The 19,430-nt window shown below is 33.2% G+C and overlaps 1 protein-coding gene across 2 annotated transcripts in view; it reads right to left on the reverse strand.

The window, feature by feature from the left end:
• LOC129216172 (uncharacterized) overlaps window positions 1-8,980 on the reverse strand; it is a 51,099-nt gene extending 42,119 nt beyond the window's left edge. Inside the window, exon 1 of one of the 2 annotated variants that reach the window (XM_054850344.1) lies at window positions 8,900-8,980. The gene's annotated coding sequence lies outside the window, so the exon portion shown is untranslated. The remainder of the gene's footprint in view (window positions 1-8,899) is intronic. The other variant, XM_054850345.1, reaches the window with a different exon arrangement.
• Between the last annotated feature and the right edge of the window lie 10,450 nt (window positions 8,981-19,430).

A 19,430-nucleotide genomic window follows, 5' to 3' on the forward strand; every position in this document is an offset into this window, starting at 1 on the left:
TTCTAAAAAAAAGATGAAATTTTTTTTTCTTTTATTTTTTTCATGAAGCAAAGTGAAAAATAAAATATTTTTCTAATGAAATATTTTCCAATCGATTATTAAAAATATTTTTGATCAAACAAGTGAGTAAATAAAAGACTGACTAATTAAATGATAGGGAAATATAACACCAAACGAATAAATAAATAAATAAATAAATTCATACACGAGGAAAAATATATGAGTGAATAAAATAGTGAATGAAGGACTAAACAATGGAGTTATTAAATGAAGTAACTTAATGAAATAATGAATACATGAATTTGAAAATGATTTGATAAAAGATTTGAATAAGTAAATGAAATGAACCATTTCACTTTGCGGCGCAAGCACTTGACTAACTGTACAAAGCATTTAAAATACAAATAAGCTTAATATTAACCACATAAATACTGCAATGAATACTAGTAGATCTGAATTAATATTTAAAATGTTAATAACAAGAATATTATCATTTAATATTAACTAAAATAATCTTTGACTTACAACAAAATATAAATATGAGTATAATTTTTTGAAAATTGCTTGTGTTATTAAATTCATTGCTTTTCAGAGGCAATTTTTTTTCCAGTGGAATAGAGTACATGTGTTGCTACGTAGTTGAAGTATTACTAAATTGGTGGCGCTAAAAGCAAAGTAAATTTTACATTATTTTACTTTGCCCCACATTACCCTACATGGCATAGAGTTTAGATATCACATAATTTTAATTCAATTTGAATGAAAAATGTAAAAAAAAACCGGCTGGTTTGTTTCGAAACCATGTCAATCCAAATTATTTTCATGATTTAAAAATTTTTATCTGTAGACAATTAGACATAATTTCTAATTTAAAAAACGAAACAAAAGTGTAGTCGTACTCCAAAAGCAATTCAAAAAAAAAAAAAAAAAGATCGTTCGGAAAAAGGACAGAGCTTGACATGGTTTTTGTTTCTCGTGTAATAAAGAATGGATTTAGCCGATTTAGAAATTGAAAGCGTCCTTTTTCGAAGTACTTTCCAACGTGCAGCCGATGCTTGCGAAGATTTTAGAACTTTTTCTGTATCCATGTTCAAAATTGTTAACGATATCTCTCATGGACAATAACATTCTTTTAATATTTTTTTCCCTGTATCCTGCATCTTTGCACCGAATAACTCGAAACGTTATCGGTTATCTCTGCTTCTGCACACACTCACTTACATTTTTGGTAACGAAATAATTCTTAACGTTATCTTCAATTGCTATGACAACGTTATCCGTTTTTCAAGAACTGTAAAGTATTTCTATCAAATTTGAAATGCCTTTCAAGAACGAGTGATTTCTTAAGCCCAAAATGACGAAGTGGCTGTGGAAGATCGTTTTTTACTGAACTAAATATTTCGTCAATTGAAAAACGATTCAGAAAGCTTTTGTACTAAAATATGAATGAAATGAAGAACAACGTGAAGTTTAAATTGTCAGTAAAATACTATAAAACTCATTTTCAAGTCCACAATCATGGCTGTTCCCATAGGGCAGCGTTTTATGAAGTGTGTTCCGCGGAACCCCAAAGTTCCTTGAGATCACACAAAAGACTCCACGAAACTTGTATTTCTTTTTATTTTTCTTTTTTTCCCTTAACGTTCAAATAAATCACTAAAAAATAAGATTTGAGTGAAATGTTTAATGAGTACCGAATGGGGGGGGGGGAATGGCTGAGAAAATATCAATAGAGTGGATTAAAAAGTCATTTATTCTCAACGTATGGCCATCAATTATGTCAGCTCTAGAATACGACTCTTTTACTGAAATGGGATTTGATCCTTTCTTGCACCAGAAACTTAAAATTGTGCCATTCAGTGAAGTTCTGGTGCAATTTAAGAGATGAATGTTCTCAATTGTCACAAAATTCCTTGTTTTCACGTTTACTGTGTGCAATTAGATTTATGTTCTTAACTTATCTGTCGACAAAAAAAAAAAAAAAAAAAAAAAATCATCATTTCAGACTTAGTGTTGAACCTGATCTGAGAATTCAACTTTCATCGATAAAGCCTGATAAAGGATTTATACTCATATCATTAAAATTAAAACTTCAAAATTTTGTTTGAAACGAGTTGTAAACGCTTAGTGAAATTTGTGTTGGAATTACTTTTTTTTAAAAGTCGATAAATATTTTTTTTAAACAAAAAAAAGTGCTTTTATTGAAAATAAACCATTTTTAGAATGCTTCACCCAAAGTATACTATTGAGCAGCGTTTCTTAAATTGTGTTCCGCGGAACCCCAGGGTTCCGCGAAGCCCTCTCAGGGGTTCCACGAGACTCGTAAGTTTTTATTCCATATCTTTCAAATTTGTCACTTAAAAAATCGATAAAAACTTTTTCCCAATATTAAAAATAAATTTACTTTTACTTTCGTACACAAATCTGAGCTATATTAACTATCAGGGTTAGCCACGATATTAATAATTTTATTTGTCGCCTGAAATTGTACCTTTAAGATTCAACTTCGAAATGTTTCCAAGATCAGTCATAAAGCACCTCACTTTTAAACATTTCAATTTCGAAAAAATTCCGGAAGAAGCTACTGACCCCCTAATATCCCCAAAGATAGTTTAAAAGTGACTTCAATGCTGAAAAACTTATGGAGAGACACCCCCTAAGTCCCTTTCCTGCATCATTACCAAATATTGAATAAAATTACTATTTTTAAGGTACATTTTAAGTATTCTACTATTAATACTAGCCACTCTCCAAGTATATATGCAAGCAGTTGAAAGCACAGATTTAACATTTACCGAGTGAGGACCAATTTAAGTCAACATAACATACAATGACATCAAAGTCTCTGTGAATTATAAAGAACTTTAAAAATTGTAGTAAAATAAAAGACATTTTTATGTTTTAAAAACCTTTTCTTTGTAAATTTTAGTGAATTATTAACACTATTGCAGGTAAATATTTTAATCATATAACTCATGCATAAATTCTAAGGTTATTTATCCCTTTTAAAAATACTCAGAAACGCAAATAGGCATAGGCGGCTCGTACGAGGGGACAAAGGGGGGGGGGAGGGTGCGATTGCCCTCTCACTTTCAACAGTATAGGGATTTTGTCCCTCCCAAAACTAAGGGTAGAATGAAAAATGATAGTGATGATCTATTCACGTGTTTGAAGAAAAGTGCTTGTTTTATGTTTTTTTCATTTCGTAATAATTAAAATGGAACTTTGATTTTGTAGGAGGGAATCTTCTGTGGCCATCTGGTCCCGCTTTTTGAGTCTGTTCCTCGAATTTTTGGAAGAAGGTCAATTCATTAATAATGACGTAAAAGTTCAATTGCCCAATTTTTGAAGAAAAATTTTAGCTTTAAAGGTGTGTCGCCCACCAAACCTGCGTCCTTCCCCCGCACCTCCTTTGACCCCCCAACTTTTTCGGGGCACCCGCCGCCTATACAAATAGGAGTGTTTTGGTGTTTTATAATGACAAATAATAATCAGCAAATAGCAATAATTATAATGATCAATAGTGAAGTCTATTTAATTATCAATTTAACGGCAAATAGTTTATCTGATACTCTCTTTGAGATAAGAACCTGAACTCCCTCTTGAGCAGAATCTTTGCTATGCCACTGCAAATTATTGATAAAAAAACTAAGGGTTCCACGAAAAAAGGGTGCATTTAAAAGGGTTCCACTGATCGAAGAAATCAAGAAACGCTGCTATTGAGGGAAAAACAGGCGTTTCACAAAAAAATTCGACATTGAAATAGATTCCACTAATCAAACAAGTTAAGAAACGCTGCCGTAGGGTTATACTCCATACACGCCGTCTACTCTCAAGCATTTTTTAGACAGGTTATGTTTATGCTCGCATACACATATTGTGCATAATGGAGTATATCCTCAGAAAAATTGATGGGATCATCACTGGCTATAATAGAGCCTCTCCGTCAGTGCAAAGTGCTCAACACACACCAAAAAGTTGTGACTGAAGAACTCAAGTCGGTGTTACCTCACCAATTTTACGTTGTGTGTTGAGTACTTATGCACTGATGAAGAGGTTCCATCGTAGCCTCGAAATAGCGATTTGCAGCATGTTCTTGACAACTTGTTTACGTTGTTTTTCATTTCAATCACAAATATTTCGTAGTTATTAAACATTTTATGTGTGGAGACAGGGGCGGCAAATAGGGGGAGCAAGAGGGGGCGTTTGCAGTTGCACCCCCAAATATTTTGCGCAGAATATTAAGAAATCAGGAAATTCAATTTACCTAACGCGCAAATCAGTGATCATATGCAATAGGAAGTTAAAAAAAAAAAAAAAATCTGCAGATGATCTTTAGTAAAAGTTGATGAAACTCGAGACCTGTCCAGCCACGAGCAAGTGTTTTTCGCTATTTGGATAAAAACTTTGAAATTCATGAATCATTTCCAGAACTTTCATAATAAAAAAATAGATGGAGAATAAATTTCTTTCAACTAAAGAAGAAATTTCCTCATATGGTTTATATGCCTCATACTTGTAAGTGTAGTGTTAAGATGATGCTTCTGCTTCTAATGTACGACTGCATTTTACGGGTAGTGCAGTGTGACTGGCCCGATTTTTACGAGAAGTTTCTTGGTATTTTGAGTTCATTGTTGCGCTCATATTTTAAATATACGTTCAATTAGTGAGTGAACATTGATTCCTCCTGTTAAGAGGCATATTTAGCACTTCAATACATTGTATACTTTCGTGGAAGCTTCTTACAAAAGACACGCTATTTTTGAAAAATATTCGTGCATCAACAGATACTTTTGCTGGATGAGGTACAAAATGGTCTTCAAAAGTTAAAGCTAGAACTCTTGATCGAGCTCCTATTAAGAGCTTCTTGTTAATTTGGATTTATTGGACATATTAAAAAATAAATAAATAAAAAAGTGACAAAAATCCACATGATGATGCAAAGTCAAATGATTGACTTAATATTTTGTATCAAATAATAGATTCATTCAGTTTCTAATGAAATTAACACAAGATTTAGTGATAAATCTAAGTTCAATATTATATGTGCAGGTTATTGAACAAGATAAATAAAATATTTCAGTTACAAGTAAAAGTTGTTGAACGAAGCAAAAAGAACTGTTTTGCGAAGAGCCAGTGTACTTCAGTAATGAAAAATGAAGACTAGAGCACAAATTTTAAACTTGCATGTTTTTTTTTTTTTTTAAGAGAAAAATTTTAAAGATGCGTTTTCTAACATGACTTTGTAGTTTTAATTATTTTTTCACCGATTCCAATCAACTCAGCTAACAGTGAAAGATCATTTTCGTGTCTCAGAAGGTTAGAGAATTTTTTTTTTTTTTTTGGTGCATGATGGGACAAACGAGACTTTCATCTTCAGCTATACTGCCAAGAGCATGCCGCTGGATATTGACGGAATATAGTACCAAGATTTCCTCTTCTTCTGGATTCCAAAAATCGTGCATTAAAAATTTACTTTAGAAACGGTAGTATCAAGATCTTTTCTGTTATAGCTGACTATAAAATAAATTAAAAGTGTGGATATTAAAATTTGAATTTCTTTAATGACCTTACTTAAAAAAAATGTACTCGCATTTTATTCCACACTGAGAAAATTCATGTTTAAAAAACTCGACCCCCCAAATGAAATGTTGAAATGCCGCCCCTGTGTGGAGATATTATTATTATTATTATTATTTTAACTCTCTGTGTTGAGCGATTTTTGCTATGAATCTTGGACCTACTCTTACAAACTTATCATACTTATTTAGAATAAAGCGATTACTTCTTAAACAGAGGTGCCAACCCCCCCCCCCTCCCCCGTAAGTGCAAGGGCGCATCCTCTAAATATCACGAAGACCCTCCAAAAAGCAAGAGTCCCCAAAAGAGAAAAATACCTCTCAAAATACCCCATTCTAAAAATTTCAACGGCACAGTTTGTGCCATGATCCCCCCCCCCTTTTAGATGGGCACCCCTGTTTAAAGGTCATTTGGCAATAAAGTCAGCCTAAAAAAATGTTCAATAGCAGATTTTGTTCATCGTTTTACGTCCAAACAGTTGCATTAATTTACTTTGCAATAACACAGTAATAATCCCTAAAAATCGTGTGCAGAAGTTGATCGCAAATCGTTTCAAACGTTATTGGGCTTAAATTAACTATACGTTACTAAAAAGTTATGAAATTAAATATCTATAATTTCATAAATACGCGTAGAATACTTCATTTAAAAAATGTTTTGAAAGTAGAAAATATGATAATGTTCTCTTTTATGACTGCAATCATTAGGAATTTTAATAAAAAACATAGCGGGGGAAAGTGGGTCCATGGGGGTAAAGTGGGGAAATATTGAAAAAGATATTTTCTCTTTCTCAACAGAGATGTTTGTTTATTTCGTTTTTGGGGACGTTTTTTGATATTATTGCAAGTATTTTTGTTTTAGTTTTAAAACCTGGCGACCAGCGGAAACGATACGACAAATATTTATTTTATGTTCGTTCCATATAGAACACTACTTTATGCGGTTGATTAACTTCTTTCTAAAATCAGTATTAACAGGCACAAGATGTAATTTTTACTACAGACTGAAAGGGCATTATTTAAAGAACAGATATCTATACAAAGATGAGAATGAATTTAAAGATTCGATTTATTATGAAGCAGAGCCGTAACCAGACTTTTCTTTCGGAGGGGGTTTTCCCAAAATTTATTTTTATTATATTTTTGGAAACATTTATATGGTCTATAAAATTTGGTTTCATGTATATTCTATTGATTTTTGTTGCAATAGATTATCTAAATGGAAAGAGGTGCTGTTCTTACCAAACGCCATATTGTTACATAATAAATGAATTTCTCAATAACTACCATAAACTACAATAAACACACAATGAGTTTGTTCAATTTTTCAGTCATACTAATTTCATTTCCCACATAAAATTGAAAAAATAATAATAACAACATTATTATTTTTGTCACTAAAAAATAAATAAAGAAAGAAAACCAATATGAAAAATTTCGGAGGGAGTTTGAACCATAAAAACCAACTCCTTGCATACGGCCCTGTTATGAAGCGTTTTCTGAGGTGATGAAAAGGGAGTCTATGATTAAGGGTAGAGCACCTATATAGAAGCTACGCGTAGCTTCTATATAGGGACTCTAATTAAGGGTAGCTCAGAGTTTTTCATTACGATGATTCTTTTTGCCATTGAGTTAACGTTTGTCAAAGACTAATGTTCTATATTTTGTAACAAAGTGACAAAACAAAATTTCTTCTCATTTTTCATTATCTTGGGAAGTACCTTTATCCTTAAAAAGTCAATTTCCTTAACAATTTTTCTCTCTAAATGTAGTTTAGAATTTAAAAAAAAAAATGTTGATAACGTTGCCATTATTTGTTTCAGTAAAACGAAAAAATGAATGTACCTACATTTTTGTGAATTTGTACCGTTAAATGCAACCAAGCTGCATTCATTTCATTTTTCTTTTTTCAAGGACAATATTTACACATTTATGTTTACATATACACCCTATTTTCTGAACCCTCTTTTTACCATACTATAGGGGAACATGAGGCTATCAACACATGATCTTTTAAATGTGACACTGAGAGAAAACTACTAAACAAAACTAAATAGTTCTGCTTAATGCTTAATCTATTTGAATCCAATGTATATAAAATGCATCAAAAGTTTCATTAAAATAAACCTAATAGTTTGATTTTAAGCCCTTTTCTGGAAAAAACTTGGTTTAAGTCCCATTTTCCTTCACCTGACCCTACTGCTTAAAACTCCTTAATTTCATTAACATTAAGAAATTTGTGATATTGGCTCTCGTGCAGTTTTAAGTATGCCTATTAACATAAGAATACTTCTGCCACTCACTGTATGCAACTTAAAAAAAAAAAATTAATTAATTTTCGTATCTTCTTTCAATAGTGAATGTATTCACTAATATTGCTTTTAAGTCATCACTATAGTAATTTTGTCTCTACGTGGCACATATGTCTGCACAAGCAGTGGTGTTCCCATAGGGTATACTCTATATACGCCGTATACTCTCAAACATTTTTTGAACATTTAGCGTACACCCGCAAGCTTCAAAAATTTTCATATAGTGACATATTATGTATCGCAGACACATATTGTGCGTAATGGATTACTGGGAGTATACTCAAAGAATGAAATATCTTTGGTATACCCTCAGAAAAATAGATGGGAACATCACTGTGCACAAGTAATGATTAAGTATTTATAATGATTTTTATAAGTAATAAAATAAACAATTTTACTTATGATTTTTTAAGAGTCATACAAAAACTTGTTAGTTGAACAAACTTTCAATTAATAATCGAATAAATTCAAAAAGTAGTAAGATGTGACAAATAAATATAACTACTGCAAATCGCACAAGTTTGCAAAGAACTGTTGACACGTGTTTCGGTGTTGCAAGGTACCCTTTTTCAATCCGATGCAAATTTCCGCGATGTAACGTCTTATTTTTCTTTAAACTTTTCGGCACAAAGGCTTTTCTTTATTTCTTAGTAAGACGTAGTTCAAAACAGTAGTTGGTAACTATCTGAAAACGATTACTAATTCAATGATAATATTTTAGGGCGTGGTTGCAACCATGGATTAATTTGCATGGGAGCTCACGAGAACTTTGCTCCAACAATTACTTTAAATTTCATGCGAATTCCATAAATATTAGATGGAATGCAGACTATTTACATATGAAAATAAGCACTGAAGGTTATTGGGCTCCCTCACTTCTTTGTTAAAAATTAAGCCTTGTTGCGTCAAGACTGAGGAAAAAAAAAAAAAAAACCACACACACACACACATAAACCTATAAATATCTTCAAAGCTATTTTCTAATCAAAATAAATAAAAAGTACTCACGAAAACACTATTTTTTTCTGAAACAATTCATTAAAGTTTTGAGACGAAGATCGTTAGAACATCACAACCTTATTAAAAAATATCAGCATTTGCACATAGCCTGCAAAAAAAGACTTTGACCCCACGTGCTATTCGCGGCATCTATCGTTACATCTACCTGTAAGACAGAATCTTATCACACAATTTTGGATATGCTTTGTCGAGAATCGCTCCATTCTCTTATCTTGAGTTTTCTTAGTGTCAATAGTTAGGAAAAATACTTTGTGCATTATGTGGGTGTGTTGCGCAACGTTTTGGTGACTCATTTGTGGAGGCGACAGGGGTTACATGACATTTTGTGTTTCTTTTCTGACAAAAAATTTTATATAATAGAAAATTTTACTTCTGGGTGAAAAGGTCACCATTAGTTGAACTGAAATGTTTCGTTTTTTCGGCAATCACATTGCTTATTGTTCTTACTTGACTGTTTTGATATGTTCCTATATGATTTTATTTACCCCCCGCCTCCCTCTGCAGCACCACCGTTGACCGGTCTCCCGATGCTGCTTCTCTAGCGAAAACAGTCTCCAGGTTGCTACACACACCCTACACACACACGCATACATACTAGGACTCGACCGATGCATCGGCGCCGATGGTTCAACAATTTAGCCATCGGCATCGGCATCGGCGGCCGATGCTAACTTGCAGGAAACATCGGCCCATCGGCCTTAAAAAACATCGAAAAGCCGATGGAATTGGCCGATGTTTTCGAAACAAAGGACCTTTGCTGATTTACTTTTTAATACAAAGTTAAGGGAGTTATTGTTTTTATATAAAATTGTTTACTTAAATTTCAGAATGAATTTCTATTTTAGTCACCCCTGAAAGAGTTTTTGATACTGCATTCAGGTACCAAACAAGTTAATTATTAGGTTGTTTTTTGAGGCTGGATGTACGTATGTATCTCTCATAAGTCATACCTCAAAAATGGTAAGCTGTAGAAGGTTAAAATTTCGCATGTAGAGTGCGCGTACGTTCCAGTTGCGCATTTCCCTTTTTGTTTTCGATCGGGTGTTCTAAAAAGCCTATTTACTCATTTTTGTGTGTGGCTATTAATTACTTATTTCAATGCGAAACTAATACATATAGCGTCTCAGACTGGCGATCATTTGGTGATATATTGCTGAATTAGAGACTAACTTGGAAACAAATATGAGATGGCGAAACCGGTTTTTTGTCATTTTGTTAGATTCCCATTAAACCGATGGTAATTTTTAATTTTTCGACATTTGTAATGTGAATCACAGTAATGCAGTCTTTTCTGTATCGTTTCGGCGGAGTTACTAGTTTGAGGCCCGTTGAAATACATTTTGGGACTCTATTTCTCTATCACGGAAATTTAAAACATTTATCATAAGCATTTTTGTAACTCCTACGATGCCCCTGTGGTTATGGAGCCTCTCACGCAATAGCAACATTTGCTATATTTTAAATCCACCACTGCACGTCAAAACAAACTCGGGTGCAAGTTTTAAAAGGGTTTTTCTGCTCAATGTTTATGATTATTTTGAACTCAATTTTTTGCGACTATTTTTTGTATTTCCGATAACACTTGCGTGCCTCCCCCCCCCCTCCACCTTCCTCTATTTCTGAAATTAAATTCCAGTTGTTCTTCCGAGTTGTTAAAACTAACACCATTCATAAAATCAGAAGAAAAAAAAAATTTGAACTTCATCTATTGTTTAGGAAGAATTTAGAGCATTAATGTAAGAAATTGATTAAAGACTTATGAATGGTGACATAATTCTGCAAGCAAAGAGACTTTTGAATTTTTTCTCGGAAGTGCTGAAGTAGATTCAGAAACTCTTCCGAGGCGTTGGTGGTAGCGCTTCTGTACTAAAAAAGGAGGCCGAAGTTTAATGTTGTGAGTTACTCCAAAATCAGAGGGTGCCCCCCTTCCACCCCTCCTTCGTCGTTTCAAGTATTTCTTAAATATTTAGCGGTTATTTATTTTGCTCAAAAAATGTCACTTTGTGTTGTATTTATCATATTTGTTTCACCTATACTTCGTAATGCGTCATCTTTTTTGCATCATTTAGAGCGATCGATTTTTTTTCTATTGTAAGTAACTATTTTTATGTATTTTTATAAAATCAATGAATAAGTTATTTTTGTTTTCATCATATTTTTAATAATATGTTATAGAAAATTTCAAGGATTTTTTACTATGCGATTTTTTAAATTTCAGAAAAGTATTTTTAAATTGAAAAATGTAATTTGAACTTGTTTATAGTGCTTCATAAAAGGTCAAACAATCAAATTGGTCAATATTACGTGTACAAACATCAGATCAAGTAGTATATGTATTCAGTTATTATTAACTTGGTATAAATATAGATTTTGTTTATTGTAGCTGCGTATTAAGAACCTCGCTCTTTTCATGGCTATTTCTTTTTTCAGCAAAAAAGTTATGTCACTGTCAGCTTTTATGAAAAATGCAAACTGTTCTATTCATAAATTTTTAAAAAGGAAAAATATTCCTATTATGATTAAATATTGTAATTTATCTGTTACCCTTTATGTTTAATTTGATGACTAAAAAATGTCTACGTGCAATCTTTTCACTTTAATTACGTAATTTGTTGACGGTTTCATATTTTTATTCTTATTCTTCTTCTTCTTCTTATTTTTTTTTGGAATGATTAAACAATATAATTTAAAATTTTTTAACTATGTATAGTGTACCTAAATCCATACATCATTACATTATTACCGAAATCTTAGTTATGTGTTCAATTTAAAAAAATAAATCAATTGGTTACTAAACAGAGTCTTTGTTTTTGTTTTTGTTTTTTCCCTTTTTTCTTCCTTTCTTTCTTTTTTTTTCTTTTTTGCTGTTGTTCTTTCTCTTTCATCATACAGCAGTCAAAAAAGAAGACGCATAACTACACCCTATACAGAATGTAGGTAATACGATCCAAAAGTTCGGGGACAAGCTGTATTAAAGATTGCCCAGAATAGTTCACATTGCCGATGCACATCCATCTTCAAAGGGTCACCTTGAGAGACTATGTACTTCTGCCAATGTTCATATAACTTTTGGAAACACTCCTGGAAGCCATTTTTCGCAACCTTTTGTGATGCAGCTTTATCTTCTCCTGACATAAGAAAGTGACGTCAATGCAACTGTTTTTTTTTTGCTGGCAACAGGTAAAAGTCACACGGAGCTAAGTCCGACGAAACATTATGTTATTCGTTTGTCATATCAGAGTATTGACCAATCGAACCGTGCATCCTCAACATGAAAGTCGCCTTCTTCCCCACGATGAAGTTAAAGCATCAGCGCAAGAGGGCTTACAGGAAGTTGCGAAAAATGGCTGTCAGGAGTGCTTCTAAAAGCTTTACGAACGTTGGCAGAAGTGCATAGTCGATCAAGGAGACTATTTTGTAGATAGATGTGATTCGCTAATGTGAACTATTCAGGGTAAGGTTTTATACAGCTTGTCCTCGAACTTTTACGCAAGTGACGCAAGTTTACGCGCATGAAGGCATCACAAGAAAACTTACGATAATTAACTGAGGAGGTATTCAAAATGGATATTTCAGTCGTCGATATGTTCTTAGGTACATATGCATCTACAGAAAAAACTTGTGAAATTCAAATTGGGTGATCGTAAAATAGAAATTTAGGTCAAAATCTGATTTTTTGTTTGTTTGTTTATTTTTTTGTTTTTGGGATTACAATTCCCTATTCGTAGAAAAGAAGTAAAGTGAAATGAATAAGTGATCGTTTAAATCCCTGACAATCCTAGCAATTTATTTAACTTTTTTTTTTCCAACGGCATCGGCCATCGGCCATCGGCAATCGGCCATTTGGAGAAAAAGAATCAGCCATCGGCCATCGGCCATCTTTGAACAATCGGCCAACAATCGGCATCGGCCCATCGGCCAAAAAATGCCATCGGTCGAGCCCTAATACATACACACATCTACACACACATACGTACATACACATACACACAGCTACCACACACCCATGCCTGCACACAGACACACACATGCCTACACACACATACACATACCCCGCCCCCCCACACACAAACACACAACTTCCCACACACTTATGCCTGCACACAGACACAAACACACATGCCTACACACACATACACATACCCCTCCACAAACACAAACATACAACTACACACACCTCATGCCTGAACGCAAACACAAACACACATGCCTACACACACGTACACCCTCCCCACAAACACACAGCTACCCACACACTCATGTTTGAACACAGACACAAACACACATGCCTACACCGCCCTCCCCCACAAACACACATACACACATCTACCCACACACACATACACATACCCCCCACACACACATACACATACCCCCCACACACTCATGCCTGCACACAGACACAAACACACATGCCTACACACATACACATACCCCCGCACACAAACACACAAGTACTCACACACTCATGCCTGCTCACAGACACAAACACACATGCCTACACACACATACACATACCTCCCCCCCTCACAAACACACGCCTACATACACACACACACTCGTGATTGCGAAAAACATAATTTGAATTCAAGATGTCAAAATTCAAATTAATTCTTTTTATTGCTTCATTTCTGGGAAAAATGGGTGACTTAAAACTGGGAAAAATGGTGAAGGTAACTTTGTTAACTGAGAATAGCCCTCATATTGGTTTCGAGGCTTCTTTATCAAATACTACGGGCTTTCGTCCGTTTTTCTCAAGCTTCTAAGTAGATTTAAAAAATTGTTTTTTTTTTTTTTTTTTTTTTTTTTTTTATTCCAGGTGCCTTTTCTGCTTGGTCACTACTGCTGTTGTAGCCCATTACATCCCCAATGTAGGGGTCATGCACAGGGGTACCCCGATGGGATGTCAAGAGCGGTGCGACCTCTCATACATTTCTTTATTCAGCAAATTTTGTCTGACGATTCGACAATATTATCATCGTTCTGCAAATTTGGGGCTCTGTAAGGCAAAATTATCATCATTTGGCGAAATTTGGAGATCACTTCTGCAAAATTATCATCATTCGGCCAAATTTGGAGTTCCATTCTGCGAAATTAACATCATTCGGTGAAATTTGGAGTTTCATCCGGCAAATTGAGAATTTCCGCCCTTTTGGGAGCCAAAAATTTAAGTTCCGGGCACCGCTGACCTTGTGACTCAGTAATGAGAAAAAACAAAAATCACACACAAGTAGTAATCGCTTCCAAAATAAAATGAATTCGATCTGTTAATGTTTTCAATGAGGTTGTCGCAGACGTATATAAAATAAAAGAGTAAGATAAAACAAAGATATTTTACTTGGAGAAAAAAGTATAAAATTATACTTATTTCACAGGGGAGAGTGAGAAAGGAGAGAAAAGTTTTCTCGTTTTTTTAATTTCTGCTTCTTTCCCTTTTTTTTTCCAATAAGGATTATGGACTAATAATTTGACCTTGCTACAGCTTAATATAACCCTCGGCTGATTTCTTGCTTCATCAATGATTACTTAATTTTTAGATTGCAAACATGAAGCAATCCTTTTCCCGAAACTTAATAAACTCCCTTTTTAACCGACTTCAAAAAAGGAGGTTATGAATTCGTCTTGCGGCTTTTTATGTATGTTTTCGTATTGCTCCAAAAATACTGGACCGTTCGAAAATAGTTCAATTAATTAATTTAGTATAAAAAAAAATTTTTTTTGCTCATAAATAACTTCATTTAGTCATCAAATTTTTTTTTTTAATATTTCAGTTTTCCGACGATTAAATTAATGTTCATTAAGTATATCGTAACTGGTGTTCGATTTCTGAAGTTTGACAAGTGTTCTTGATTTAATATTTCATGACGCCGTCAGTTTAATTTCCAGTTATGGCAGGGGGGCCCACCTGGGGGGGGGGTCATGGCGCTGGGGGACTACGGCGTTGAAATTTTTAAGAGGGGTGTTTTGAGGGGTATTTTTCTCATTTGGGGGCTCTTGCTTTTGGGGGGGGGGAATCTCCATGACATTAGGGGGGAGATGCGCCCTTGCCCTTAGGTGAGTGGGCACCCCTGCTTATGGCAATACTAATTAATAGACTTCGTTGGAATTTTTTTATGTACCCCGATTACTAGAAGACGCCTGGACTGATAGAAAAATTCTTTTTCTGTTTGAAACGGTATACTTCTCCCGGTTGTCTAATGATCTTCAAGTCCGGGTAAAAGGGATCCTGGAGAAATCGAGGGACTTTTTCAACGTTCATACTCGTGCTTTGTTGTTTGTAAATTCATAGCGTCTCACTTAGTGAAACTATCTTCATGGTTTTTTCGTTTAATGAATAGGAGTGATCTAACTTATTGTCTTTGCTTCACCATATTTGTTCTTTAGAAAAACTTTATGGAGAAAAAACAATAAACTTCATTTAATTTCAATATTACACGATTAAATATGAAATCCATTGTTAAAGAAAGTGCCCTTAAAACAAAGGTACTTTCTTTACTCAGTGTTAAAGAAAGTACCATAAAACATTAATATTAATCAGGGGTGTCCCCTTTAGGGCGGGGGGCGGGGGTGTTTTGAGGGGTATTTTTCCTTTTTAGGGGCGCTCTTGCTTTGGGGGAGTACCCCTCCCCCTAAATATTTCCCCTGTATTAATCATTAGTAGTCATACCACAAATTTTCAATAAAGACTCCTCTGAAGCAAACAGGAAATTCATTTAGTATCATTGCTCTAGTAGTATTTTGATCTTCATACAGTGACTCCCAAAAGTGTTCGTACACTTTGACATTTTTTAATAAAACCAAAATAACTCGAAACTGAATTCGAATATGAAGTTCAATATTTTTTCACATCATTCCTATGTCATTCTAAATACAACCCATTGTTTTTTTCAAAATATTGTCGGTTTTTTTTTTTTTTCGAAATGGGTCAGAAAACGAAGAGACAGAGAAATAACACCCCACAAAAGTCATCGTACACTCAAATATTTTCGAATAAATTCATGATTAAAATTATCATATGTCGTTTTATTAATATTTTTGCATTGTGTTGACCCTTATAAGTCATTTGGCTTTTATTTTTTTGTTTATTTATTCCTTATTATTGTGCTTATTACTGTAAAAAGGCTGGTATTCGTAAAAAACAGCAAACACCATTCAAAGTTTGAATTTTTTTCCCACAGTAGTGCTAAATTGGTTTGAAATGTCTCTAAATTAGTTAATTTATTTAGTTGTATAGTAAAGTGCTCGATAAAATGCTTTAAAGAAAGGAATCGGACCGAAAATAAGGTAAGAAAAGGTCAACCGGCAAAGTTGACAAAACGTGGTCGGAGATTTAAAGTTAAAAAAATTATGAAAAATACACATTTGAGTGTTGTAAAAGTTTCTGCAGAGTTAAATGAAACATTTTACATTTAATTTTCACCTAAAATTGTTCGCCAAGTTCTCTGATTAGCTGGAATAAATGGGACCTCTTCCCGCAGAAATTTTCTTGATCGTGCGTAAAACAGAAAGCTTACGCTTTTCGTCGCAAAATCAATGATAAATAAGCTAAAATCATTTTAGAATCATGTCTTACTTACAGATAAACATTAATTTAACATTTTTGGTTAAATTGTTGTATAATTGTAAGTAGAAGAAAAAATTAGGAACTTAGTCTTAAGAACATATTTGGATCAGTTTATCAGGACGGGGTGGAGGTGTTCTAGCGTGAGGGTGCATATCAGCATCAGAACTTGGTAGTTTGTAATTTTTTGATGAAATAATGAATCATGCTGTTCCTTTAAATATTTTAAAAACCAATTTTGAACTCTTATCCGAAAATTTGGTTATTGGAAACAATTTCGTTTTTTATCAAGATAACGATAAGAAGCACACGGTTTTCAACGTTTGCGTCTAGTGCCTCGAAAATTGTCCTTAAGTTTAGAAAATACTCTCTTAATCTCCAGATTTTAACTTAATGTAACGTATTTAGAGATATCTGGAGGCTAGATTACGAAAATAGGGCTTTAAACCAAAAATAGAGTTAGAAACAGTGAGACTCGAAGTGTGGTTGAACACTTACTCAGAAATTACGCAAAAAAAAAGAAAGAAAAAGAATGAAATCTATTCCCAGACGTTTAAAAGGTGTTATGAATACTGTATGATATTCTACTAATTAATAACTTAATCAAAAGTTAGATTATTCAATAATATATAGACATTTTATAAAGTGTACGAAGACTTTCGTGAGATAAAATTTCCGGCACTTTTTGGTTTTTGATTTTTAAAAAATTAGGTTTTAATATTTTTTAAAAACTTTTCATGTAGTTTTGTTAAAAATTGATCATAGATTTTATAATTAAATACCTATTCCGAAATATTAATTCTAACGAATGGATTGGGGCCTATTTCGTTGAAAGTCGTAGGTGTACGAAGACTTTTGGGAGCCACTGTATATACAGTATCACAGTAGATACTCTGTTTCTAGTGTGGTGTTGATCTATAATGTGGCCAAATAAAGAGAAATGTGACTTTTTTAACGAGTTACGTGACACGTATTATTGTGAAATATAAAAGAGTTAGGAAAACCATTGATATTTAAATAGTTATAACTAAATTCACGCACAAATAAATCCTGGAGAGAAACAAAGATCAGTTTTTAGTGCCAATCGTATAAAATGTAATGCGCATTATGATTTTTTCTTTTTTTAACCGAATTCGTCTTAATCTTTTTATGTATGTCCCCCGTAAACTCAACCACGCACAGACATATTTGGAAAATTCTTTTTTTTTTCTCTCTCGTTTGAAAAGCTATATACTTCCCAGGTGATCCCATAGTCATCAGGTCAGTGTCTGAAGATGGAATCCTTCAAAAATCAAGAAAACTCTTCAAATTCCATGGGCAAACAAAGCGATTTCTGTTGTTTTTTAGTGACCTGTGAATTTTTTTCGGAAAGCATACTTTAACAAAGTCAAACCGATGATGAAGACGATTTTCTTTGTAAATAATTGCGCATTTGAAAAAGCCTTTCTTCACAGTCTTCGGAAGTCACCGAGACGCTGTCATCTTAGTTATTTTCAGACTACTCTGCTCGACGCTTTCTCACTCAAGATGTACGTAAGGAGTGTACCACACACTCTACCCTACGTACTTATTTTACGTTTGTACCACTAAAAAGCAAAAAATGAATTATTTTCAAGTAAAAAAAAAGAACAGACTTCAAAAAACAAAGAGGAACTAAAAAGTAAAAATATAATTGGTCATACTAACATACGAGTTCTTATCCAAACGTATCAATCAAACTTATTTTACAATCCCATACAAAAATCAACTAAACTAAACACCCAATTATAAAATAAACACTAATTTTAATTACTATATGATGAATTATTTTAATACCTAACTATTTGTGTACGATCTCTTAATTTTTAATAACCGTTTGAAGTCGGGGCATCCTCCAAATCCTGAGTTAAACACTAATTTAACAAAACGCGCAAGTCTTTAAAACTGAACCTGCTGCAGTTACGTTAGGTAGTAGTTTATAGGGGGCCCCCGACTTCAAACGGTTATTAAAAATTAAGAGATCGTATATAATTAGTTAGGTATTAAAATAATTCATCATATAGTAATTAAAATTAGTGTTTACTTTATAATTGGGTGTTTAGTTTAATTGATTTTTCTACTGGAATTGTAAAATAAATTTGATTTATACGTTTGGGTAAGAAATCGTATGTTAGTATGACCAATTACTTTTTGTTCCTCTTTGTTTTTTGAAGTCGGTTCTTTTTTTATTTGAAAATAAATTTATATAAATTTACCTTTTGATGTAGCTATCAAAAATGCTCTTCGCTGAATCTAATATCACTCATAATTGCTCCATCAAAACACGCTCAGGTAGAAATTATAGCATAAACAAGTGTTCATAATTCCCCCTAATGTGGTTAGCATTACCTCAAATTTTCATCCTTTGTGATTTCTGGTGATGTAATTGTGTTTAGTCCTTTAAAAACCTAAGTAAACAACTAAGCTTGAGATTTTTTAGGGTATATAAAAAGTTCAAAAAAAAAAAAAAAAAAAAATCAGACTTGGTTATAATTAACCGAACTAACCCTATTTTCATTTTACTGAACTGTTTTTGAATCCCTAATTTTTATTTACAAAACAAGTATTTTGACAAGTTGTTCTGAGTGTACAATCATACGCTGCTCTAACAACGCAAATTCGTGAAAACGGCAACCATCACTATTATTCAAATCGATTATTTCGAAGTTGTGGTGCATCGATGATCTATTAAATATCACATTTACCTTTACTGCTTAAAACAGATAAAAACTTTAAGCAATTGTCAAAAGTCAAAGTCAACTATTTATTTTATCACAGAAGAAAAATATTACGGAAGAATAAGTTCGATAGTAAAACCATTATTGAACTTCTTGATGCATTTACCAATAATAAATTAAAAATTAAATGTTGGGAAACATACACGCAAAATACAGTCTTTGCAAAACACTTCTAAATTAAGAAGAAATAAAAGTCAATAGC

The sequence above is a fragment of the Uloborus diversus genome, chromosome 2 (genome assembly GCF_026930045.1).
Source record: "Uloborus diversus isolate 005 chromosome 2, Udiv.v.3.1, whole genome shotgun sequence".
Lineage (NCBI taxonomy): Eukaryota > Metazoa > Arthropoda > Arachnida > Araneae > Uloboridae > Uloborus > Uloborus diversus.